Here is a 26,903-nt window from a genome sequence, read left to right as displayed (position 1 = left end):
AATCTACTAAGAATATGTTCATTTTATTTTTGCAAAATGCCATGATTTACTGAAAAGTTACTGAAGACAATAGCAAATGAACAATAACAAATGAACAAAGATGGAAGGAACAACAAAGGGAAACAGCAAGCAGATGCAAGAAGCAAAGACTTAGGAAGGAACAGACATCAAGTAAAGATTGGGACATCATGAATTCATGGTCTCTAAGAACTATGGAGATACTTCTTCAATGAAAGAAACAGCTATCATTTAGAAGGAGATATTTATAAATCTAGGCCCAACATTTACTCAAAGAGGAGAAATTTCTTGTCCAAGCAGTTTAACTTATGCTCTACTTATTAAAATGAACGTTGACTTTTCTAATTCTGTCATTTTCCATAAAATAAAACCCAGTGACTATTTTATCTTTCTTTCTTTATTGTTTGTTTGATTGTTTGTGTTTTTTAGTATTGGTTTCAGGAGTAAAATTTAGTGATTCATCACTTACATATAACACCAAGTGCTCATCACAGGTGTCCCCCCTTAATTCCTATCACCCATCTAGCCCATCTACCCCACCCCCCTCCCCTCCAACAACCCTCAGTTTGCTCTCTATAGTTAAGAGTCTCTTATGGAGTGCCTCTCTGTTTTTATCTTATTTTATTTTTGCTTCCCTCCCCTTATGTTCATCTGTTTTGTGTCTTAAATTCCACATGAGTGAAATCATATGGTATTTTTCTCTTATTTTGTTTAGCATAATACACTCTAGTTCCATCCACATCGTCACAAATGCCAAGATTTCATTCTTTCTGATGGCTGAGTAATATTCCATTGTATATATATACCACTTCTTTATCCAGTCATTAGTTGATGGACATTTGGGATCCTCCCATAATTTGGCTATTGCTGATAGTGCTGCTATAAACATTAGGGTGCATGTGCCCCTTTGAATCAGTATTTTTGTATCTTTTGTAGTGCAATTGCTGGGTGGTAGGGTAGTTCTATCTTTAACTTTATGAGGAACCTCCACGCAGTTTTCCAGAGTGGCCACATCAGTTTGCTTTCCCACCAACAGTGTAAAAGGGCTCCCCTTTCTCCACATCCTTGCCAACATCTGTTGTTTCCTGAGTTGTTAATATTAGCCATTCTGACAGGTGTGAGGTAGTATCTCATTGTGGTTTTGATTTGTATCTCCCTGATGATGAGTGATGTTGAACACTTTTTCATGTATCAGTTAGTCATTTATATGTCTTTTTTGGAAAAGGGTCTTACACCATACACAAAAATAAATTCAAAATGGATGAAAGACTGAAATGTGAGACAGAAAACCATCAAATCCTAGAGGAAAACAGGCAGCAACCTCTTTGACCTCAGCTGTAGCAACTTCTTACTAGACATGTCTCCTGAGGCAAGGGAAACAAAAGCAAAAATGAACTATTGGGACTTCATCAAGATAAAAAGCTTCTGCACAGTGAAGGAAACAATTAATAAAACTAAAAGGTAACCTACAGAATGGGAGAAGATATTTGCAAATGATATATCTGATAAATGGCTAGTATCAAAAATCTATAAAGAATTTATCAAACTCAACAACCAAAAAATAAATAATCTGTTTAAGAAATGGGCAGAAGATATTTTATCTTTTATTAGTGTATATTCTTGTCTATTGGCAAAAGACCAATTATATAGCTATAATGTCCTATTATTTTTCCTTCATAGTATGTGAGATTTTTTTAATTTTTAAAATATTTTTTTTAATGTTTATTTATTTTTGAGCGAGAGAGATGGAGTGAGAATGGGGGAGGGGCAGGGAGAGAGGGAGGCACAGAATCCAAAGCAGATTCCAGGTTCTGGAGCAGATTCCAGGTTCTGAGATGTCAGCACAGAGCCTCAGCACAGAGCCTGATGCAGGGCTCAACTCACCAACCATGAGGTCATGACTTGAGCCAAAGTCAGAAGCTTAACCGACTGAGCCACCCAAGCACCTGTTAGTATGTGATGGTTAATTGTATGTAAACTTGGTTCGCCCACAGTGCCCTGAAATTGATCAAACATTCTTCTGGGTGTTTCTGTGAAGGTGTTTGTTTGGCTAAGATTAACATTTAAATTGGTGGACTTTAGGTAAGGCAGATTACCACCCAAAATGTGGATGTGCCTCATCCAATCAAAGACAGACAAGACCATCAGCACCATCCTGTCCCAACCAAGAGGGAATTCTGTCAGCAGACTGTCTGGACTCAAAGCAAAGCTCAAAGTGCAGTCTCTAGCCTACTGGCCTACCCTGATGATTTTTTGGACTTATAAAGCCTCCATAACCATATGAGTCAATTCATTAAAATAAACACATCCTGTTGGTTCTGTTTCTGTGAAGTATAAGTAATACATAGTATATAATGTATATACCTTGCTATCTGAATCTATTCAGTTACTGAATTCAGAAAAGAAAATTCAAGTGGAAAGAGGAACTTACATTTAAACCAGGATAAATCTTAGAAATCATCTAGTATTCTGGTGTTCATTTTTTAAAAACTATATAGCTATTTCTTGAAATGAAATATGATACAGAAGCCACTATATGAAACAGATAAAAGAACTACACCAATTAAAACAGTAGTAGGCATCCAAAAGCCACCCCACTGGCTCTGACTTATTTCTAGAGCAAACATGGGGACCCCAAAGAAGAGCCTAGGGTTCTGCAGTATGGAAACCACTCCTTTGAATTACAAATGTTAAAAAATAGAGCCCAAGAAGGATGAGAAGAGATTCACCAAAGATGGCAATACTAGCCAATGGAAGTCTGAAGACTGAACTCAATTCTCCAGCTTCTAATATAATACAACATTCTTTCTACTATTTCATACTGCCTCTTGAGCTTTGGATAATTTTTAAATGTTTTTTAATTAAGAAGCTATGAGATTAGGTGAACCTAGAAACTGTATATTAGTTATTTAAGAAATACTATACTCCATATTCTACAGATAGAAATAATAATAAGGTTGATTTGCATTTGTAAAAGTTGAGGAGGATATAAACCGTTAGAGTGAAAACAAAGCTGAATATGCTAAGAGAAAGGATGAAAATTTACGTAAAGTATATACTTAAATATAAAAGACTACAGTAATAAGGCATGAGAAAAATCTATTAACCAAGCAAATCTCTGTAAAAAGCATATAACATTTCTTTGTGTTAATTATAGGTTTGCCATGAAAACACTTCATATTAACTTAAAGATCACTTTCCATTTGAGTTAACACACTTAATGTTAATAAGTGTCACACTGAGGAAAAAGAGTCAACAAACTAAAGAATAATACTCTGTATGCATTTCCTAAAGTTCTGTATATGCTTCTATACAGTGTATACCACTCTATGGTCTACAAAGGGCTTCCAAATACATTACTTTCTTTATTATTTATTTCAATTTAGATATTTGTTATCAAATTATTCTAAGCTAATTATTTGTCATTAAGTTTAAGTTATAAAATTATTATTAATCAAAAGCATCAAGATGATGTAATAAAAGTCAAGTATCAGTCAATACTTTCACAACCTGACATATTAGTTTTGTATTGCTGCATTACAAATCACCACAAACTCACCAGTGTAAAACAAAACCCATTTATTAGCTCACAGTTCTGTATGTCAGAAGTCTGGACACCCAGAAACTCTGCTTAGAGTTTGACAGGCAGAAATCAAGGTGAATGGCCATGGTGGGATCTTATGTGGAAGGTCTGAGGAGAATCTGCCTCCAGGTTCATTCACACTGTTGGTAGACTTGAGTTCCTTGTATGTGTGGGACTGAGGTCTTCATTTATTTGCTGGCTGTTGGCCAGAAGTTATTCTCAGCAAGTAGAAGCCACCCTCAAGTTCTTGCATGTGGCCCCTTCCATCTTCCAAGCCATCAATGGTGCATCAAATCCTTCTTGTGCTTTGAATCTATCTGATTTCCTCTTCTGCCATCAGCTGGAGAAAACACTCTGCTTTTAAAGTGTTCATGTGATTACATTAGGTCTACCCTGATGATCTCTCTTTTGATTAACTCAGTTGACTGATTAGTAACCTTAATTGCCTCTGCAAAATGCCTTTGCCATGTAAGATACCATAATCACATGCATGATATTCACAGTCCTAGGGATTAGGGCAAGAGATGTTGAGGAGTCATCTTCAGATTTTTACCTACCACAGCTGACATCTGCAATTAAAACAACTGCTTTGCCACTCTTCCCAATAGCAAAAGTTCTTTAGAATATTTTTAATGTCACCTTCCCAACCCCCAACACCTGTCATTTCCCTCCTCCCCCACGTCCCCCCCCACCCCGTTAGGATTTCAGAATGCATTCATTCTTCCTCGCCCCCTTCTTTTAGGCTTTGTGGGAATTTTTTTAGTATTTATTTTAAAATCCCTTACAATGTATTCCCTGTTTTTCAGCCATCCTTAGTTAACATTAGGTTCTTTATTCTCAGATTAGATTCATCCATTAAGATCTAATTCTTGTTTATCTTATTCACTACAGTATGCCTGTTGTCAACAACTATGTTCGCATGTATCAGGCACACAACAAATATTTTTTTGATTGAATTAATGAATCTGTTCATATGGTGAGGCTCCCTGTTTATCATTTATTCCTGTCCTCTTCATCTTGCCTCTGGCTTGAGTTCTTCATTTGGGTTTCACTTACATCTTAGCTAGACTATCTCAAGTATTTATCCCAGAGGAGTTACTTGGATAACTCTATTTTGTCACCTATCCTTGAATGTCTTTATTCAGGTAAACAATAATTTAGCTGGATACAGCATTCTTGAGGTGTTATTCTTTTTCTCTGATGTTATTCCATTGTCTTTTAGTTTCCTTTGTTTACAGATGGGTATTCTAGTGGCATTATGATTCTTTTTGCTCAAGAGGCAATTTGATCTTTCTTCCTGGAAGACTGTAAAAAGTTTTTCTTTATCCACTAAAGTTTAAGAATTTTACCAGAAAATAACTGGGTGAGTATCTTTTCTTAACAGTTCAGCCTAGAGTCCTGAGAGTGCTGTAAATCTGCAGACTCAAGTCAGCTCGGGCTTGAAAAATGCTCCCCTAGAATTTGTTTAAGTACAGTTTCTCCTCCATCTGTTCTCTTTTCCCCTTCAGAATACCTACTACCCATATGTTCAGTTTCCTGGATTTACCCACCAATCTTTTATCTTTCCATCATCATTTCCATCTAGCTGATTAGAAGCCAGGCCCTCGGGCAGCAGCTTTTAAAGTATGCAAATATATACAGTCCTGTGGTCCCCGATGGCCACCAGTGTCAGGCAATGTACAGATGTCCCCTGGTGGCGAGTTGCAAAGCTCAGGGTGCCATACAAGCATTAAGCTCATTTGGGGGAGATACGGTGAGTGGTAGTAGCTAGGCAGAGGCAGACTGCAAAGTTCTCCAGCCTCCATTCCCCGAGGGCACTTCTGTTGGTTTCTAGTTGTGTGCCAAACCCCTTGCCAGCATTAGCAAGCAGGCCTCTTTGACAGAAAGACTGGGGTGTGTCTCAGTCTGCTGTCTGTGCAGTGCCCCAGGAGCGGTAGCCTGCCAAGAACTGTCTCTCTGATTGTTACAGTCCCATGAAACTCAGGATCACAAGCACCCCTGGCCCACAGAGCCAGATGATCAAGGGGCATCCCCTGGGTGGCAGCTATAAAACCAGGGGCGCCAGGCACGTGCAACAGCTCCCCTCCAGGAGATAGTGATGCTCTGCAGTGCAACAGAGGGAGGGCACCAAGATGGTGCCCACTGGCTGGAATCAGGCAGAGGGAGAACATATAAGTGGTGCCTCCTGGGGGAAAAGGGGTACAACAGAAGATGGCACCTGCCAATCAGAATGAGACACAAGGCAAGCATGTAGATGGTGCCTGCAGGGGTTGGAGGTGGGGGGTGGGGGAAGAGAAAAGAAAGAAAAAGACACCACCTGCTGGCCAGAGGGAGGCAGAGGGAGAGTGTGAAGAGGGTACTCACCAGCCAGCAGGCCCCTAGATGTGTGCGGAATTAGATGCCTGTCCCTCAGACCCAGGCTTTGAAACCGGCAAATGAGCCTCATTCACACAAAGTCTGAGCATGTCTCTATCTGCCACCTCTGCACTGAACCCCCAGGCAAGTAAGTCCAAGGGTGCAAACCCCTTAAGAGCTTTTTTTTCTTAGATCCTCACAGCCTTGGGGGTCCCACTGAGATGAGCCCTGTTATTTTTCAAAGCTAGATGTTTTGGGGGATTGTCTCTCAGGTCTTAAAAGTTGATATGCGTGGTGTGGGGTTCAAACCCTCCAGGGGAAGCTCGGGGTTTTGAGTTCCCTCCCAATTGCGGGTCACGGCACTGGGAACAGGGCTTATGGCAAGGTTGTGTCCCAGCCTCTCCTACCTGCTTCAAAGTAGGACTTCTCTCGGTCACAAGATGCACAGGAGTTGCTCGGACAGTTTTTCTCTGAAGACTTTGTGCCGTATGTAGCTGCAGACTGGGTTTGTCCGTGGGAAGAAGACATGAGCCCGGGAGCCTCCTGCGTCGCCATCTTGAACCGTAATCTTGTCCCCAGCGCTTCTATTTCTGTATTTCTGTGACATACGTTCTGATAGCTCAACTTGTTCCTTCTCTCTTGGGTGGCTGGACCCTCTCAGCTGGGCTGCTATCTTTTTTTGTAACTTCTTTGGAACTTGGATTTTATTGTTGAGAAAGCGTAAAGGGCAGTGATAGGCAAAATATTCTCAGGACCTGGGGCATGTGATGAAAACCCAGCGTACCAGTCCTGCAGAACTTCCCTGTCGTCTCCTACCCTGAATGGCAGGGTAGATGCCACTTAGTCTTTCAGCTCTCTCCTGATCTGTGGACAGTTAGGGAGGGGGACACTCACCTGAAATGGAGGTGGAGAATTTCCCAGGATTAGGTGCCTTGGGTTTCAAAGTGCTTACAAAGTACCCTCTAATCCAAGGAAGCTCTGGACCACTCCTCACCAAAAGGACCCAACAGTGCCTAAAGCCTCCCCTGCACCCCCAGGTCCTCAGGCTCAACAGATACATGGCTCAAGAGAGTCAAATAGTTTCAAATTGAAAGTGGAAGAAAGGAAGCTGTGTCACCACATTCCCAGAATCACTCAAATTTATTTAATCACAGAAAGAACACTTTCACTGAACAACTGTTACCATCCTCATAACCAGTGTTTAGAATTAGAGGTTTGCAGAACATACTTTGGGAAATGCAGGTAAACATCCCCTTAGGAAGCATCTTTAATGCAAACCGACCTGTTTGGTAAAAGATATTTTCACAATGCAGGCTTTGGTTATGATCAATGTTTCAAAGTAGTGCTTTTGATAAACCAACAAGGAAAATCACTGAAAAGGAAATAAAATTAAAACAAATGCTCTAACTTGACATGATGTTATCTGCATATTTTGAAAACAATTTCACTCTTTGGTAGGAATTTAGATGCAGACATACACAAATTTAATACTCAAAAGAGGGGAAAACTGGCATCAGGGTATTCTCTGCTCGCCAAGCTGAAAGAATGTTATTGAAGATTCCTTACATAAATGTTCCTTGACCTTTGAGTGAACCAGCAGGTCTTAAACATTGCATTAGCCAAAGCAAATTCCCATAGCAAATAAAGTTTTTAGATGAATGCATTAGATTCTTCCCTCTTCAGTCTAAAGAGGAATAACCATCAACCATCATCAGGAGCAGTAAGTTAACATTTTCAGGTTGATTCTCAAAGATCACTGGGATTCTGATACAGAGTAAACATTGTGCCAGTTCTAAAAGAAAGACAGGGCTCTAGTAGTTGATGAAAAAAATGACTTAAATGCTTATTTTAAGATTGCTACCTGAAATAATCACTGTTCAAAATGCCACGTCCCCATATGCTATGATCTTATAATGGTGGTGTGCCAGTTTTTAGGGCATCTGATGATGTGGGTCTCTTAAAATCCATTACAGAAATGGGTTGTTTCAAATAATTTTTATTTGAAAAAAATTTTTACAGTGCACTATTGTGAGACTTCTGATAAAAATAAGATTATCAGTCTAGCAGAAGATTAATAATTGATTATTCTGCAATTTACGGATCTTTTCTTTTATTCATTCACTCATTCATTCGTTCATTCATTTCTTTATTTTGAGAGACTGAGAGACAGAGAGAGAAGGAGAGAATCCCAAGCAGGTTGGCTGACAGTGCAGAGCCTGATGTACGGCTCGATCCCATGACCCTGAGCTGAAATCAAGAGTCAGTGCTTAACCGACTAAGCCACCCAGGTGCCCCTACAGAGCTTTTTAGTTAAGACTTCAGTTACATGTGTAAAAGGTACTTTGACATTTTCTAGATTGTCTCTGTACTTCTTCCCTCTTCAGGGTAGCATGAGAATGTACAGTGATTAAAATTTTCCAAACCATTCAAATGTCTGGTTTTCATTATTTATTTATGAAAACATCTGATCCACTTTATATTTCTTATCTATCTACATTTCAGAATTCCGTTTGTAGAAAAAGATTTAAAAGCCACACTAATTAGACCCCACTTTCTCAAATGTTAAATGACAGGTCAATGACAAACTTTTTCGTTCAAGTAACTGGGTTCTTCAGACAAATGTTAAAGTTCAAAAAAACTAAGTAGTTCAGAAATGTTGGGAGTGTAGCAGAAAAGCTATAATTTTGTTTACTTAAGCCTTTTACAAACGAAAAGGTCAGCGTTGAGGTGTTACAGAATTATGATAGTGCTATATGAGGGCTCTTAAAGAAAATGGTTCACCAAAGGCCAATAGTCACTTGAGTGCTGTGAATTCACTGTGTGAATTAAGTAATTTTTTTTATTCTCTTGTCCTCTGTTGAATGTTTTTAGCAGTTGCTAAGGATGAATCTGATGAAAAAGCAAGTACTCCAAATCCAAAATATTTTCTGGAGACTTCACCAAAGTAAATACCAAAACAAATGGCTTCCAACATGATGGCTGCTCCTTCTGGTTTCTTCTGATTTTTGTGGCTCCATAAGCAGAACTCAGTGCACTTAGCTGCCACCCAATCCAGGAAAGGCGACCACAGCAGCTGCTGTCCACTCCACATTTGCTTCTTCCAAAAGAGAAGTAGTATAATGTAGTGGTTAAGGGCTTTTTAAGCAGGCAGTCAGGATTCCAAATCTTACAATTTTCTAGACCTCTTTTAAGCCTCAATGTCTTCACCAGCAAAACAGTTGAACAGTCCTCCCTCACTGGCTTACCGTGAGGATGAAATGGGATAAGGTTTGGAAAGAACTAGTATGGTGTCTGGCATGTGATCATCAATGATGGATGTACCTGAAGATACACAGCCTCTCTCCTGAGTCTCTTCTCCTCTCCCTTTTCTCCTTGCAGCAGAGACATGCAGAAAAGGAAGTGACGAACAAGGCATTGCACTTGCATTTTCTGATGCATCAAGACCTTCCTCCTCCTATCATCTGTTCTACAGTTGAAGGAGACAAGACTTTTTATAATCAGATGTTTCGCGTCCTCTCAGCCTTATCTCCTACCTCTTCTCCACCCCACGATGAGCTTTCCTCCAGCTGTCCACCCAAACACTCCATGTAACTTCAAACATTATGCAGGTTGTTTTCTCTGTCTAGAAGGCTCTTCTCAACTTGGGTCCACCAAAGTCCTATTCATCCTTTACCACAGATATACTTCCTTTGTGAATTTGGAGTACATCTTCATCAGCCTTCCAAGCTTCTCTCTCATCAGTACTCCCATTGCACATTGCTCTCAGCTTTCTTAAGTCACTAATCATCTTGGAATTTCTTGATGAATTGCTAGGAGTGTCTTTCCTGGAACAGTGTGACTCTCTCCAGGACAGCACCCATCTCTTATGCTAGCAGGGTTTAGCCCAGTGTCTGGCGCTTAGTGTTCAATAAGATGTCTGTAATTATAATAAATGGACTCTCCTCTTGTGAATTCCCCCATAAATCTCATCCTTTCCCATTCACATCAAGTCTCCCATAATCTCTATTTTGATGTTCGCTGCTCTGAAAACATAAAAAGATACAATATATGTGTGCATCAAATCAACACTTTGTACACCTTAAACTTACACAATTATGTGCCGACTGTATCTCAATAAAGCTGGAAAAAATAAATCAACAAATCATGAAAGACAGCCACTCACACCCTGCCTCAGTTTGGCTCTCCCAAAAGCAGACTCTGAAACAAGGATTTTTAATGCAAGCAATTTATTTGAGGTAATTGAGGTAATCCCCAAAACACCAAAGGGAAAGCGGGGTAAGTGAGAAAAGGAAAAGGAAGCAGCAAATAAAAGTGAATCCCACTCGGTGCCAGGTGTGAACTCCCATGAGAAAACAGTGTGAAAGAGAATTTTCTTACCTGAGCTCAAGAATTCACCCACCACCTCTACCAGTCACTTGGGAAGACTGCTCCTGGAGAATGTCAATTCCTTGGTCCTTCCACTTGCCACATGCCATTGCAGGGTAGTCACCCTTGGCTTGGAAGAAAAGATCAGGCAGATTTGGCTTAACTGAAGTGTGGAGGCTTGCCTGAGAAATAAGAGCAGGGCACCAATAGCAGCATACCTCTCAGGCACTGGCTCCCCCTTGGAAGCTTTGGTTTAGCCCCATCAGCAGTAAGGCCCCTATTTCAACCCACAAGCATAGTGACCAATGTGGAGTTTAAATAGCAAAAATTTTCTTCCCAAAGATAGCAAGGCGACATGAAAGAGGAAAAAGGATTTTTACAACAGCTGCTCCTTATTTATACGTTGCTGCTAGGATTGTGAACTAGAAAAATACGTAAATGGATCATCTGGAGAAGAATGTTTCTTGCAGACAGAGAAGACCCTCTCACATTCTCTGCTCTCAAGGGAAGAATCTATTCCTTTGATGATCTAGTCCAGTATTTAAATGTCCTTGACTCTGAGCAATAAAAATAGCTTACATTTACTGGATGTTTACTGTGCATCAGGATGCAAAGCTGAGCTCATTTAATCCTCCCAACAACCTCATAATTACTGTTATATCTGAAATTTTTCACATCAGAAAACCAAAGTCAGATAAGTTAACGAATCTGTCCAAAGTTATAGACTGCAGGTAAGTGTTTGGAGACAGGACTCTAACCCAAGTCCTTTTGAATCCAGTATTCATATCCTTCACTTATATTCATTAAGTTCATTATCCCATGTCCTTCACAAAGAGAAAGATCCAGTTAGTCAGCATTTTCTATATAACTCTTCTTCAAATACCCCCTCTTTAAGCTAAATTATATTCATTTATTTAGCTGTTCCTAATATAACTTATCTTTTTAAATGTATTTATTTATTTTGAGGGGGTTGGGGCAGAGGGAGAGAGAGAATCCCAAGCAGTCTCTGTGCTGCCAGCACAGAGCCCGATGTGGGGCTAGATCCCACAAACTGTGAGATCATGACCTGAGCTGAAATCAAGAATCGGACGCTTCACTGAGTCACCCAGTCGCCCCCCAATATAACTTATTTCCCTGTCTTTTACTCATGTATGTTTCTGTCTCCCAACCTCTTAATTTTATATATTCTTCAATAAAATATGTCAAAGTGCTGCATGTACAGACCTCATCTAATTCCTGGCAAGTCCATAAATCACAAAACTATTATTGAAAATTATCTATAAGCATTTATGTTTAAATCTTAAATTATGCTATCCAAATAAAAGCATCATGAAATTACTCCCAGATAAAAAATTACAGCATGTGGGACATAAAGCGATTCTGAAGCAGAGTAAATTCATTACAATCTTGAGAATAAATGGCACTTTGGGTGGTGAAAGTGTTCTGATTATGCTCATAACCAGGCTTCATTCTTCAACTAGCACATTCAAGGAAAATTTTGTCTTAAATTTGATTTATGTTTGCAAACATGTGGTGAGCTCTTTCAGCAAGTATCTTTCCCCAGATTCCTTAAACTGGCACAGTTTCTATGAAGTTTATTTTGCTTCTTTGCAGTCACCATCTAGGGCATATGATATATATAGTGTGGCAAGTCTCAATTTTTCTTCAAGTTTACCTTTATTACCGTCGCTCTGTGGGCCTTAAATTTCAGCAGTTTCCAAAATTGTAACTGTATACTAATCAAAACCATTAATTTTTATATATTACTTTTTTAACTCCCTGTATTAGAACCAGAATGTAAGGCTTAATGGAGGAAAGCATGAGCATGGGTATCTGTGCATGGTACTCATCACTCATTCTTCTATGGCCCTGAATAAGATGAGAGGTGCAGTCACCTGCCCCTTTCTGACCTGAGTGACTTTTGGTCCATATGTTGGCTTTCTCAGTTTGCCCTTCCAGATTTGCCTTTCTCCATAGTGCCCTGTGCCCATATGGCTGACCTGCATAGACTCTAGCAGTGAGCTCCCTTACCCTCTGTCTTTCAGTTGAGTTGGTGCAATGGGGAACACTGATTCCATCTGTAGGTCAGTTTCTAACATCATCATTCATGCAAGTTTATTCAATTCATTCACGTGTCACATTCTGTACTCGTCATTGGGGAGTCAACGGTTGCTAGGTAAATGTACCATTTATGTCTCATGATCCTAACATTTTCCTTTTGGAAGCCCATATTGAAAGTATTTTTCTACTGGGCTGTATTTATTAAGTAATTTTACACTTGTAAAAAGTAATCAAAGGCCACCAATAGATGAATGGATAAACAAAATATTGCCTATATACACAACAGAATATGACTCAGCCATAAAAAGGAATTAAGTACTGATAATTGCTACAGTGTGGATGAACCTCAAAAATATTAGGCTAAGTGAAAGACATGAAAGCTCACATGTTATGTGACTCCATCTACATGAAATATCTAAAGTAAATAAATCCAAAAAGACAAAAAGTAGATTGGTGGTTGCCTTGGGTTAGCGGGATCAGGAAGTGAGAAGTGACTACTTAATGGGTATGAGATTTTGTTTGGGGTGATAAAAACATGTTTTGTAACTACTAGGAGGAAGTGTTTCCACAACATTATGAATGTAGTAAGTGCCAATAAATTATACACTTTAAAATGGTTAATTTTATGTTATGTGAATTCACCTCAATCAAAAGAATTAATCAACAGTAAATTTAGTGGCCAATCATCATTCTATCAGCAGAGATAACCAGAAGTTACTCTCTTAATATGAGTTGATACCAGCTAAAAGCAAAACAAAACAAACAAAAAAACTTGTTTCAATTTGTCCATAAACTAATCTTTTATCCTTATTAATCAGACAGCTTTCTAACTACTGGTTTCTATATTTAAATTATCTTTAAACCAATAAATGAAGTACTATTGAGAGGTAACTCAAGTATGCCAGGTACTATACTATGTTTTATTATAAATTCATTATATTAACTTTTTGCCTCATATAATAAAACCAGCCATGATAATAATAAAATGATGAAAATCCACAACATAAGATCACTATCAACATCTAATACTTACTGAGCCTTTATTGCCAGGAATGGGTGAAGTGCTTAACAAGCATCATTTCATCCATACCTCACATTTTACTCAGATTATTTCATTACAATAGTAACATAGGAGGTACTTATTACCCTCATTTTCAGATGATGACACAGATGCAGAGGTCAGATAACTTGATCAAGATCAAAATCCAGTAAAAAGCAAAGCCAAGGTCTAATCGAGCAGTCTGTCTCCTGCAACCCATGTGGTTAATCCATGTTGTTATACACAAAGCTTTGGTAGATTTACTAAGCTATGTTTAGTTTCCCTGATGGCAGGCAATTCAAGCATTAACAAAACTGAATACCTCAGCCAAAAAATAAAGGCTGGACCACATTCAATGGTAAACCAGAGATCTAGAAAAGCCCAGACTTGGTATGTTGACCACTTGATATACCCAGATAATGTTTCCTTTTTTAAAAAATTAAAATATAGTTGACACACAAGGCTATCTTAGTTTCAGGTGTCCAACATAATCGTTCAAAAGTCTATACCTTATGCTATTCTCAACACAAGTCTAGCTACCATCTGTTACCATCCAATGCCATTACAACACCACTGACTATATCCCCTCCTATGCTGTACCTTTTCTTCCCATGACTTATTCATTTCATAACTGGAAGCCTGTACCTTTTACTCTTCCTTATGCATTTTGCCCTTCCTCCCAACCTCTTCCCCTCTGGCAACCATCAATTTGTTTTCTGTATTTATGAGTCTGCTATGCTTTGTTTTGTTTTTCAGATTCCACATGTAAGTGAAATTACATAGTCCTTGTCTTTTTTTTATTTCTCTTAGCATAATACCTTCTAGATCCACTCATGTTGTTACAAATGGTAAGATTTCATTCTTTTTTATGCTGAACAATATTCCTTTGTATATATATACCACATCTTCTTTATGCATTCTTCTATTGGTGGACACTTGGGTTGCTTCCATCTCTTGGCTACTGTAAATAATGCTACAGTAAACACAGGGGTGCATATATCTTTTTGATTTAGTGTTTTATTTTCTTTGGGTAAATACCCAGTAGTAGAACTAGTGGAGCATATGGTATTTCTACTTATACTTTTTTGAGGAGCTTCCATTCTATTTTCTACGGTGGCTGCATCAATTTACATTCCCACCAATAGTGCATGAGAGGGTTCCCTTTTCTCCACCCCCTTGCCAACACTTATCTTTTGTCTTTCTTATTCTAGCCATTCTGACAGGTATTGGGTGATATCATGGTTTTGATTTGCATTTCCCTGATGATTAATGATGTTGAGCATCTTTTCATGTGTCTATTGGCCATCTGTATATCTTCTTTGGAAAAATACCTATTCAGGTCCTCTGCCCATTTTTTTAAAAATTGAAGTATAATGAGCCCTGCCCATTTTTTAATTGGATTTTTTATGTTTGCTTAGTTGTAGAAGTTAACTATCTATTTATTGGTTCTTTTCATAAGTTCTTTATATCCTTATCAGATATATCATTTGCAAATATCATCTCCCATTGAGTAGCTTACTTTTTAATTTTGTTGATGGTTTCCTTCACTGTGCAAAAGCTTTTTATTTTGGTGTAGTCCCAGTAGTTTATTTTTGCTTTTGTTTCCTTGGCCTGAGGAGACTTATCTAGAAAAAAAAGCAGAACAGATTACTACCTATGTTTTCTTCTAGGGGTTTTATAGTTTCAGGTCATACATTTAAGTCTTTAATCCATTTTGAGTTTATTTTAATGTGTGGTGTGAGAAACAGGTCCAGTTTCATTCTTTTGCATGTAGCTGCCCAGCATTTCCAGCACCATTTATTGAAAAGACTGTCTTTTCCTCAATGTATATTCTTGCCTCTTTTGTCATAGACTAATTGACCATATAAGCATGGATTTATTTCTGGGCTCTTATTCTGTTCCATGGATCTATGTGTTGTGCCAGTGCCAATACCATACTGTTTTGGTTATTATTGTAGTATATCTTCAAACCTGGGATTGTGATATCTCCAGCTTTGCTCCTCTTTCTCAAAATTTGTTTTGGTTATTCAGTGTCTTTTGTGGTTCCATACAAATTTTAGTATTATTTGTTCTGTAAAAAACGCTGTTGGTATTTTGATAGGGATTGCATTGAATCTATAGATTGCTTTGGGTAGTATGGACATTTTATGTATAGTTGTTCTTTTTTTAGTGTTTATTTATTTTGAAAGAAAGAGAGAGAGAGAGGGAGAGAGAGAATCCCAAACAGGCTCTGTGCTTTAGGCACAGAGTCTGACATGGGGCTTGATCTCAGGAACTATGAGATCATGACCTAAGCTGAAATCAAGAGTTGGATGCTAAACCAACTGAACCATCCAGGCTCCCATATATAGCTGTTCTTTAGTCTTAAACATGCAAGCTTTTAAAATATTGAAAATAATATACCCAAACTAGGAAATCTATTAAAAATAGCCCCTTAAGAAATATGTTTTTTTTTTTTATTTTAATATTTATTTTTGAGAGAGACAGAGCATGAGCAGGGAAAGGGCAGAGACAAAGGGAGACACAGAATCTGAAGCAGAGAATCTGAAGCAGGTTCTAGGCTCTGAGCTGTCAGCACAGAGCCCGACGTGGGGGTTGAACTCATGAACAGTGAGATCATGACCTGAGCCAAAGTCAGACACTTAACTGACTGAGCCACCCAGGCACCCCTAAATATTAAATACACAAAAATAAACTCAAAATGGATTAAAGACTTAAATGTGAGACATAAAACCATAAAATCCTATAAGAAAGCACAAGCAGCAATTTCTCGGATATCAGCCATAGCAACATCTTTCTAGATATGTCTCCTGAGGCAAGGGAAATAAAAACAAAAATAAACTACTGGGAATACATCAAAAAAAGTCTTCTGCATAGGAAACATCAACAAAACTAAAAGACAACCTATGGGATGGGAGAAGATATTTGCAAACAATGTGTTCTATAAAAGGGTTGGTATCCAAAATATATAAAGAACATACAAAACTCAATACCAAAACCCCTGAAATAATCCAATAAAAAAAACTGACAGAAAACATGAACAGACATTTCTCCAAAGAAAACATACACATGGCTAACAGACACGTGAAAAGATGCTCAACATCACTCATCATCAGGGAAATGCAAACCAAAGCTACAATAAAACTACCTTACATCTGTCAGAATGACTCAAATCAAAAACACAAGAAATAATAAGTGTTGGCAAGGATGTGAAGGGAAAGGAACACCGTGTACTGTTGGTGGGAATACAAACTGGTACAGCCACTGTGGAAAGAAGTATGGAAAAAAGTTCCTCAAGAGATTAAAAATAGAACTACCTTGTGATCCAGCAATTGCACTCCCCAAAAATACAAAACACTAATTCAAAGGGATACATACACTCCTATGTTTATTGCAGCACTATTTACAATAGCCAAGATATGGAAGCAGCCCATCAATAGACGAATGGCTAAAGATATGGCATGTATGTGGTATGTATGCGTGTATACATACAATGGAATATTACTCAGCCATAAAAAAGAATGAAATCTTGTCATTTACAACAACATGGATGGAGCTAGAGAGTATAATGTTAAACAAGATAAGTCAGTCAAAGACAAATACCATATGATTTCACTCATATGTGAAATTTAAGAAATAATCAAATATAAAAAAGAGACAGAGAGAGACAAACCAAGAAACAGACTCTTAACTATAGAGAACAAACTGATGGTTGCCAGAGGGTAAGTGGCTGGAGGGATGGGTGAAATAGGTGATGGGGATTAAGAGTGCACTTATTATGGGGTGCCTGGGTGGCTCAGTTGGTTAAGCATCCAAGTTCGGCTCAGGTCATGATCTCATGGTTTGTGGGTTTGAGCCCCGCGTTGGGCTCTGTGCTCACAGCTCAGAGACTGGAGCCTGCTTTGGATACTGTGTCTCCTTCTCTCTCTCTGCCCCACCCCTGCCCCCGCTTATCCTCTTTCTCAGTCTCTCAAAGACAAATAAACATTAAAAAGAGTACACTTACCATGATAAGCACTGGGTGATTTATAGAATTGTTGAGTCACTATATTACAAACCTGAAACTAATATAATACAGTATGTTAACTATACTGGAATTAAAATTTAAAAATAAATAGATAAGTAAATAAATAAATATTTAAAAATTAAAAAACAACAACAACAAAAATATGTCAACCCTTTGGAGATGCTCTTGATGCTGGTGAGTAAAGAACTGTGATAGATGTTGCTCCCAGGATAGTCCCTGGAGTTCACTGACTGTTCTTGTGCTGGGAAGGAGTCTATGAAATTCTAAGTTCCTGTTTTACTCACAAGCCCCTTCTAAGAGACACCTTTTGCAAACAGTTGCTGTGATTCACACCATATATGCTGAATGAAACCTGGTACTTTGGCCTCAGACAAGAGTGTTCAAGTTAAAGGCTAAGTTACCACACAGTTTGATGTGGAGGAGGCCACGCCTCTGAAGTGGCTTGCATGAACCTTGCCAGGTCAGGAAATTCACTGTGGTTACTGACAAATAGACCACAACATATTATTTTTCTCTTAGAAGTACTAATTCTAGTTGGGGAAATTTGGGGACCCAGAGTAACTATATAGTTGGTCCCTTACATTCTTGCAATAAAGTCTCATTCCCTATTTTAACTTTTAGATATATTTATTCCCCAACTAAAGAAAAATTAAAAAACAAACACAAGAACAGGTACAATTAAAAGAAGAATCCTGAAGTAGACAAAAAAAAATGGGGGGAATGGAGAAAAGGAGATAAGAGACCTTTAAATGGTAACAATTATTACTTTTTGAATATTAATATTGAACTCCTTGTTCATTTTATAAGGGATACTTAAAATCAGATCAAACTTTCCAAGTCTAACAAAAGGAATTCAGAGTGGGAAAATAGTCTCTGTTGTTCTATCCTTTTCCAGAAGAATCTAAGAAAATCAGAGAACTCAAGACATGACCAAAGAATATGACATCTTAAAAACTTTATTTCCCCCCAACTTCATCAAACTTTTTATAAGCTCACCTTGGTGTCAGCTAAAACATCCCTATTTTGTCTGAACAGGCCCATCCAATTCCCCCATCTGTAAATTCAGCTCATGTTCTCAGAACAGGATTTCTCCTCCCTTCGGCCTTCACCTCCCACTGAATACCCTCTACTACTTTTCTCCAAAATCCCTATAACAAATATTAGCTCACATACAAGGAAAGCAAGCAGAGTTTCAAAATGGGCCAGGGGCGGCATCCGTAAAAATAGCTCTGGGGAACAACACTCCTTTATCCAATAAAAACACAAGCAGAATTCAGAATAGTTATACTGTGGGATTTGTACATCTATCTGCTCTTTGAAAAGGTAAAATAAACATGAAAAATTCCATAAAATCCTAACTGAAAGTCACCTGCCCATCACCACCACTCTCCTTTCCAATAAACACTTGCTGGCAGAAGCAGGAGAGAAATCGAAGTTTCTTGCCTCTGAAGTGACAAGTACATTCTTTCCTCATTCGCCAAGCTGCTTTTCTCCCTCTGAAGCTCCAGCTGTTCTCAAAACCCAGACATTGTTCCCTTCACTGGCTGGCCTCTGGCTCTAACCCTCAGCCAGGGCTGCATCTCCCTGAAATCTCTTGGGGACACTAACAGCCAGGACTTGGAAGAGGGTGCCTATTTAAAGCGAGTTGGGTTTTTGGCGGGGAGAGAAAGAGGGAGAGAAAGGGGGAGAGATGAATGGGAAACACTGTGTGTCAGCACAAGAACTCAAACAATTGTGTTTGGACAATGCCTGATGCTCTGATGCTGCCAAGTGATGGCTGATGATTCTCATAGTGCTTTCCAGACTTTGACTGTGGGATTCTTTTTCACTGTTGTTCACACCCTGGGACCCCCAAGTTCTGGTGTGGAAAATAAAAAGTGCTCAGAAGATAGGTATATCTATTATGATTACATTTTCTTTCAGTTATATGAATGAGAAGATCCACAGGACCATGAGATACTTTGGGGGGTGGGGGTGGGAGATCTTAAACCCATTCATTTATATAAATAAGCTCCACAAAGGACACTATGAATTAATTCTTCCTCAGATATTATAAAGAGTGTATTGTTTATGTGTCTCTCAATTAACAATATTCCACTCTTGGCCATAAGTATGATAGAGGTGGGAGAAAATGGATACAAAAGCACATTTGTTCACTTCCAAATTGCAGGAAATCCACAATCAGAAGAAAAGGCAAATACCTGCCATTTTTTAGAAATTCTGGTTTTTTAATCAAGTCAAAGCTATCCTATGTCCAGACTATTCTGACTTGATAAGTAACCAAGAATTCTTTTTTTAACTCCACATATAGCTGTTAACCACTGTCTGCAGTGATTCTTGAAAGTACAACACAATGTCAACCTGGCATTACATTAAGAGATGGTAGCTAACCACTAACCAGCTGAATCAGTTAGAGCTCACATTTGGTGAGTGTGAAGAGGGATCTAAAACCAGACAGGTTTAAACATGATTGTAGTCTATTTCTTACCCTTATAAAAGTATGACTGCACATGATCCGAGACTAGGAATTCTGGCTCTGTTTGTTCCACCACCCCAAGGACATTTCTGTCATCTACATGGTCCAGGATGATCTTCACTTTAGCCAGTGAGAAAGGGGAATAAAGGGGGTGGTGGGGGTGGGGGAGTCCACTACTTCTCTTTAATAGCATGACTCAGAATTTGCACATACCCTTTCCACCTACATCCCATTAACCATAATGTGGTCACATGGCTATTGTCTGAAATATGTCTTTATTTTGGGCATTCATATGACAGTTAAATATCAAGAATTCTATTAACTTAATACAGGAATCAGCAAACTATACCTGTGGGCCAAATCTGGCTCACTGCCTGGTTTTAAGTGACCCACAAGCTAAGAAAGATTTTTACATTTTAAAATGGTTGGGGAAAAAAATCAAAATTAGAATAATACTTCATGATGTGAAGATTCTGTGAAATTCAAATTGCAGTGTCCACAAATAAACTTTTATTAGAAAACAGCCATACTCACTCATGTAAGTATTGTCTACAGCTGCTTTCATGCTGGAAGAGTAGAGTTGAGTAGTTGTGACAAAGACCACATGGCCCACAAGGCCTAAAGTATTTACTATCTGGCCTTTTTTAACAGAGTTTTCTTACCCCTGCTTTAGAAAAAACAAACAAACAAACAAACAGGAATTGGTGGATAACTAGCTAATTTGGCCATACCCAAGTAATAAAATTGGGAGTAGAGGAAGGTGGGTTTTTAAAGGGGCTGTAAATGAGTCCTATTTCTTTAAAAGTTCTTAAAATTGTTGGAGCACCTAGGTGGTTCAGTTGTTTAATCATCTGACTTTGGCTCAGGTCATGGTCTTGCGGTTTGTCAGTTTGAGTCCCAAGTGGGGCTCTGTGCTGACAGCTCAGAGCCTAGAGCCTACTTCAGATTCTGTGTCTCCCTCTCTCCTTGCCCCTTTCCCACTTTCACTCTGTCTCTCTCCCAAAAATAAACATTAAAAAAAGTTCCTAAAATTGTTGAATTAGTTATCCATTTATATTTTAAATATTATCCCCAAACTTAGTGGTTTAAATAGTAATCATGTATTATTTAGTTTCTATGGGTCAGGAATTCAGAAGTTGCTCACCTGGGTGGCGCTGGCTCAGAGACTCTCATAAGGTTGTAGTTAGGGTACTGGTAGACACTGCAGTTTCATCTGATGGCCCGACTGGGGCTGAAGGTACCACTTCCAGATTGCTCACTCATATGACTGTTGGTGAGTGAGGTCTCAGTTCCTCACCACATGGGCTTCTAGCCTGGATGCTAGCTTCCTCCACACTGAATTATCTGAGAGAGAGAAAACAAGAAATAGAGATAGAGGAGGGGAAAAAAACTAGCAGGTAGTCACAGTATTTTTTATATCCAGTCTTCAAAGTTTCACATGTCACTTCCATTAAGTTCTTTTCATTAGAAGAGATTCACTAAATCCACTCCAGCCCACACTTAGTAGACAAGGAATTAGTTTCCATCTATTGAAGAGAAACATCAAAGAATTTGTGGTCATTTTAAAACAATCACAATAGCATCTGAGAGAAAAAAGTAAATAATTCATCTTCAGATAATGCTAGGGACATGAGACTAATGATTATGAGATAAGTATAAATTATTTAAGCAGGAAAAAATAATATTAAGCCTTATATTAGAGATGGAAATTGTTATGTTAGAGATGGTTTTCGCTCTCTTCCTTATGCTAATCAGCTGGTAGTAGTTGCCTGGAGTACTATGTTGAGAAAATTCTGATTGATAGATATCAAGTCCACATATTTTCTATCATTAAAGTAAAACTCAAAAGTTTTAAACAATGACAATTTGGAGAAAAAGCAGTATGTGAGGCACATTCAAGTCTTCAGAAAGGTTATGAAACCATACCTGTTAGGCAACTTTCTCAGGATGTTTCTCTAGAATACTGGATCCCATGAGATCCCTTATCTCTCCATCAATCCTTCCTTCCACCAAGCCTTCCTTCCACCAACAAGTAACACTTACGTGTTACTCTGGCCACTGGAGCTAAAATAGGGAACAAAATAAATGCCTCACCTTCATGGTAAACTAGGTATTTCTGTCTTCTGCAAAAAGTCTTCATTTTTCTACTCTTTTCCAAAAGTCATATGTTTTATTTCTCATTACTATCTAGTTACACTAACTAATGTAGATCAATACCATGTAATAGCGATGATTTTTCAGGTTTCTGGTCACTGAATTGCAGGGTTTTTCAGAGTATGTGTCACAGAAGTATCTCCCCTGAGCATTATTAATAGGTGTAACTTGAATAGAAGGGCTTGATGATCACATAAGATTGGAAAATTCCAGATTACACAGAGTTAAACAGTTTTCTCTACTGTAGGCAACTTTAATGGACCCATGAATCACCAGGATAAAGACGGTGTAACATGCTGTATTTCCAAAAGTTACTTGAGTTTAAAATCCTGCGTGTTTGTTTTGTTTTGTTTTTACAGAATGCTTTTGGCCTGACAAATGCAGCTGGAGATCCAAAGTCACTGTTTATCTCCCTTTCAGTTCTCTTATGTTTCCCTAAGACCTTAGCATTCAATGAGACACATAAATGTCCATTATTACAGTAATACACAAATCCTAACTGGAAAAGAAATAGTGACAATTATTCTCATAGAATAATTCTTTAATATCTGAGTACTTCAAAGCAATACAAATATTTTCAAACACATAACATATATATATAGAATGTTTGTGCATCCATGTATTTATGTAAAGATGGGCATGTGTGTGTGTGTGTGTGTGCGCGCGTGCATGTGTATTTTGAAGTCAAAACAGCTTTCCAAATTACCTGGAAGTATAATTTATTAAGTTCACGTGGTATGTCAGATACTTGTAGGCATTAAATACAATGATGAACAAGAGAGGATGCTTTACAAATGTTAAGTCATTAATGTAGTTAATAGCTCAGAAGATTTGAGGACAAAAATCATTAAGCACGTTATTATCATAGCAGACACTTTGTAAATAGAAGTACAAGATACAAAAAGAGGCTATATCAAGGGCTCTGCCTCATTTAGCATTTGTGTGTACTGTATGTAGCAAAAAACTGATGCCAGTGGCTTAACCATAGAGCCTCACATAATTCGCCTCACATGAAAAGAAGTGCAGAGACAAGCAGCCCAGTGGTTAGTTCCATGGTGTCATCAGTGTCCCTGGATCCCACTTCCTTTTCATTCCTCATTCTCATTATATAGCTAATTCCTCATCCTTGCCGTGGGGTGTCCCAAGTTGGATGTTACTTTCAACCTAACTACCTGTTTTCCAGGTAAGAACAAGAAGGAAAGAAGAGTAAAGGAGTTGAATCTAGCATTTTTGTCAATTATTTCATCAGCCGAAAATGTCATGTAGCTACTCCAAACTGTAAGCAAGTCTGGGAAAGTATTTTAGCTGAATCTGTGGAACTCACTGAGGAATTTGGTTTCTGTTAAACATGAAAAAAGAATGAATATTTGGTAGTCCACTCACCGTGTCTTTTTTCAGACTCTTACATAGTCTGTGAGGGTCAAAGAAGGAAGAAGCTAATAATAATGTTTTTAAAATAGATACTCTTGTTTCTTTCTAAATCATCTCCATTTATCATACTTCTAACCTCCAAATAACTTTACATTAGCAATTTACTTTTGTCATAAACACAAACTTTTATGGAATTCCTACTACTTCCTTTGAATACCAATGAAATAAATGTGAAAATAATTTCCATTAAATGTTTGAAATTTTCAACTTTACTATGTTAAGAAATGGTGGCTGACTTCTGTTTTTGTTTGAACTGTTTTGGGCCAGCAAAAATAATTGTTCACATTGGCAGAAGTAGAACATTTGCCAGCATGAAAAAGCACTAGTTAGAATAGCATTTAGCATACCATAACATATATTTTCTTACTTTCATAAATCTAGTTTAAAACCTTAATTTTTTATAGCTGTGGCCTCAATACTTCAGAATTTTAACTTTTTTTTTCAACTTTGTAGCATATAAAAGTACATGTGTGAGCTTATAATGCCAAGAAAAGTTTTCTTAACGTTATTGCATTTCTACTTGGAATTCTGGCTTCATTTTGGGCAGACCATGCCGAATGCCTTCTTATCCAGAACACAGAAATACATTATTATAGTCACTAATCTCTCTGCTAATGCCTCAAAATTCTCTTCGACTTTCTTTGACACCCAAAGAGTACTTTTCATTCCTTTCCTTTTTCTTTCTTTCTTTTTTTTTAGAGTACCAATTCCATGTTACCAACATTCTAATACTCATCTCCTACAAATGGCTGCTGGTACAGGTACTGGGTAATTCTCACTTTTCATTAAATTCAGGTACTGGTATCACATTCTTATGTCTAATGAACCCAATATGGTTCCTGGAAAATGTATTCGCCCCAAATGCAATGAAGCAAAACACCATCTACGAAGACTATAATTCAAGTTACTCATAAAAGTACATGTTTCCCAATATCCCACCATAGGAAAATGGTTTAACATACATAATACAATGAACTAGTATATTGTGGTGTAAAATGATAATGATAAAGACTGTGACATGGGAAAATGTTTATGATTTAATATTAAGCAGATTGCAACTCAAGGAAAATGAATGCGTTAGACAAAAACTAGAAGGTAATATGTAATAATGAAAATAATTGTGGTTAGAAGGTCTATATAGTATATATTTTTTTCAGTTCCTTAATTTGTTTCCATACAGTCTGATTATTCTTCAATGTGCATGTATTATTTTCATAATTAAAAAATGGGGGATAAAAATAATTTTTAATGAAGAGATATTATGAGAGTGTGTGGTGCTCTCTACACCTGAACATCCCCTAAGTGCTCGGTGCTAACCTGGATGACTTAGTAGTACAGCTGTATGCTTAGAAAAAAAAAAAATCCCTTCTTTGTTCTTCTTCACTGCTATTTACCTCTGCCAGATAATCTCATAGCTCCATGGACATTTGACGACCCACAACACAAGAATAACTTCCTTTCTGCCTTTGGCTGGTAGCACACATGAATTGCTAATCCTTTCTTAAACCTCTAGGTGAACTTCAAATTCTCATGGGACTCATATTTCCTCCAAAGGGCTCACTCCATAAAGAGCCATTCCCTCCATAGAGCTCTTTTCTGATTGTCCCTCACAAACAGTTAAGTGTGAAAAATGATGACCACTCCCCCTCTTTGTTACCTCTGTCTATCCTTTGGCCTGACTTTTAAGGTAAGGGTACCACCAGGTTTTTTTTTTTTTTCCAACCTTTTGTAGCAAGACTGAGAGGGAAGGGGTGAGTTTTACTGGACACTAGTGGAAGGTTCCTATAACACCCACATAAAGAGGTAATGTGGGAAAGCCAAAGCAAGCAGAGTGATTTAAAACCAACTGGAATACAGCCAGGAAAGAAGTTAACACCCTAGGCTTTCCATGAACTTTTCTACTGTGAGTCCTAAGCCAGAGGATCCTTCATGATCAGGAATTATTGGAAACCCAGTTTCAAACTCACTGGAAAAATGATACAAGAAATGCCTAGCAGGGAAGGTTTTACTTAGATTACTTGATTAATTAATGACCACATTTCAACAACTCAAGGTTACTTTGTGGATGTAAATGTATGAGTAATACCCAAAACCACAAACCCAGGAGCAATAAAAGGCCTTAAGTTGAAAGTTCTACTGTCAGAATTATCCTGATTTTCCTCCGAGCAACTAGAGAGATGAAAATAAAGAAACCAACAGGAAAACTCATAAATCTGTGACTCTGGAAGGAGAAGGTCACATTCTATTGAGAAGGCGCTTTCCCTGGGTCCAGTAGGAACTGCTTTCTGCAATGCCCTGGGAAGTGAGTCCAGAGTAGAAAGGTTCTTTTCAACTTGTGTCTGGACTTGTCTACCTCTCCTGCTGGCTCACCCACACATTACCACAGTCTTTACCCCTGGTGAGCTCCACATGCCAAACCATCTCTGGAATAGAACTACACTTCCAATGAACCTGCCCAGCCTCCAAACAGCTCTCTAACCAGTGACGAACACCCAAGAGCCCAGTTAAACCCCCAATTTTTATTGACTTGGGACTGAAAGAAAACAGAATACACAAAATTATCAAGGTTCTTGTTAGTTCTTTCCTTTTATTTTTTTAGTGTTTGTGTTTATTTTGAGAGAGAGAAAGAGAGAGAGACAGAGCATGAGCAGGAGAGGGACAGAAAAAGAGAGGGAGACACAGAATCCGAAGCAGGCTCCAGGCTCCAAGCTGTTGGCACAGAGCCCGACACATACTCACGGACTGCAAGATCATGACCTGAGCCGAAGTGGACGCTTAGTTGACTGAGCCACCCAGGTGTCCCAAAGTTGTTGGTTAGTCCTCTGGCTATGAGTTAGCCTTTCTCCTTGTTATGGGTTGAATTGTGTTCCCACCCCACCCTCCCCCCCTCTACAAATTCATATGTTGAAGTTTTCACTCCCAGTACCTTAGAATGTGACCTATTCGGGAATGGGTTGTTGCAGGTGTAATTGGGTAAAATGAGGTCATGCTGGAACAGAATGTGCCCTTTATCCAGTATGACCAGTGTCTTTATAAAAAGGGGAAATTTGGACACACTCACAGAAGGAAGACAAGGTAAAGACACACAGGGAGAAGAGAGCCATCTGATTACAGAGACTGGAGTGATTCACCTGCAAGCCAAGGAGTGCCCGGAATCACTGATACACAGCAGAAGCTAGAAGAGGTAAGGAAAGATTCTCCACTACAGATTTAAGAGAGAATATGGCCCCGCTGACACCTTGGTTTCAGACTTCCAGCCTCTAGAACTATGAGACAATAAATTTCTGTTGTTTAAGCCACCCAGTTTGTGGTACTTTGTTATAGCAGCTCGGGGAAATTACTACCATGATCTATCGCCAAAATTTGTTTAATGATCTCTCCGCTGATTTGTTAA

The 26,903-nt window shown here is 38.4% G+C and overlaps 2 long non-coding RNA genes across 2 annotated transcripts in view; both read right to left on the bottom strand.

The window, feature by feature from the left end:
* Positions 1–7,077: 7,077 nt before the first annotated feature.
* Positions 7,078–14,998, bottom strand: LOC111560181. The gene is made up of 3 exons (XR_002741861.2): positions 14,941–14,998; positions 10,334–10,503; positions 7,078–9,978 (listed from the first exon to the last, which is right to left on the bottom strand). It is a non-coding gene; the product is annotated as an uncharacterized LOC111560181 (long non-coding RNA).
* A 2,428-nt stretch (positions 14,999–17,426) lies between these two features.
* Positions 17,427–26,903, bottom strand: part of LOC111560180 — a 35,404-nt gene continuing 25,927 nt past the window's right edge. Inside the window, exons 4-6 of the long non-coding RNA XR_002741860.2 lie at positions 21,851–21,988; positions 21,069–21,268; positions 17,427–17,485 (exon numbers count right to left, since the gene is read on the bottom strand). This is a non-coding gene — a long non-coding RNA (uncharacterized LOC111560180). The remainder of the gene's footprint in view (positions 17,486–21,068; positions 21,269–21,850; positions 21,989–26,903) is intronic.

The sequence above is a fragment of the Felis catus genome, chromosome B1 (genome assembly GCF_018350175.1).
Source record: "Felis catus isolate Fca126 chromosome B1, F.catus_Fca126_mat1.0, whole genome shotgun sequence".
Lineage (NCBI taxonomy): Eukaryota > Metazoa > Chordata > Mammalia > Carnivora > Felidae > Felis > Felis catus.
The sequence above is the reverse complement of the archived record's forward strand: the minus strand, read 5'-3'. Positions and strand labels throughout refer to the sequence as shown.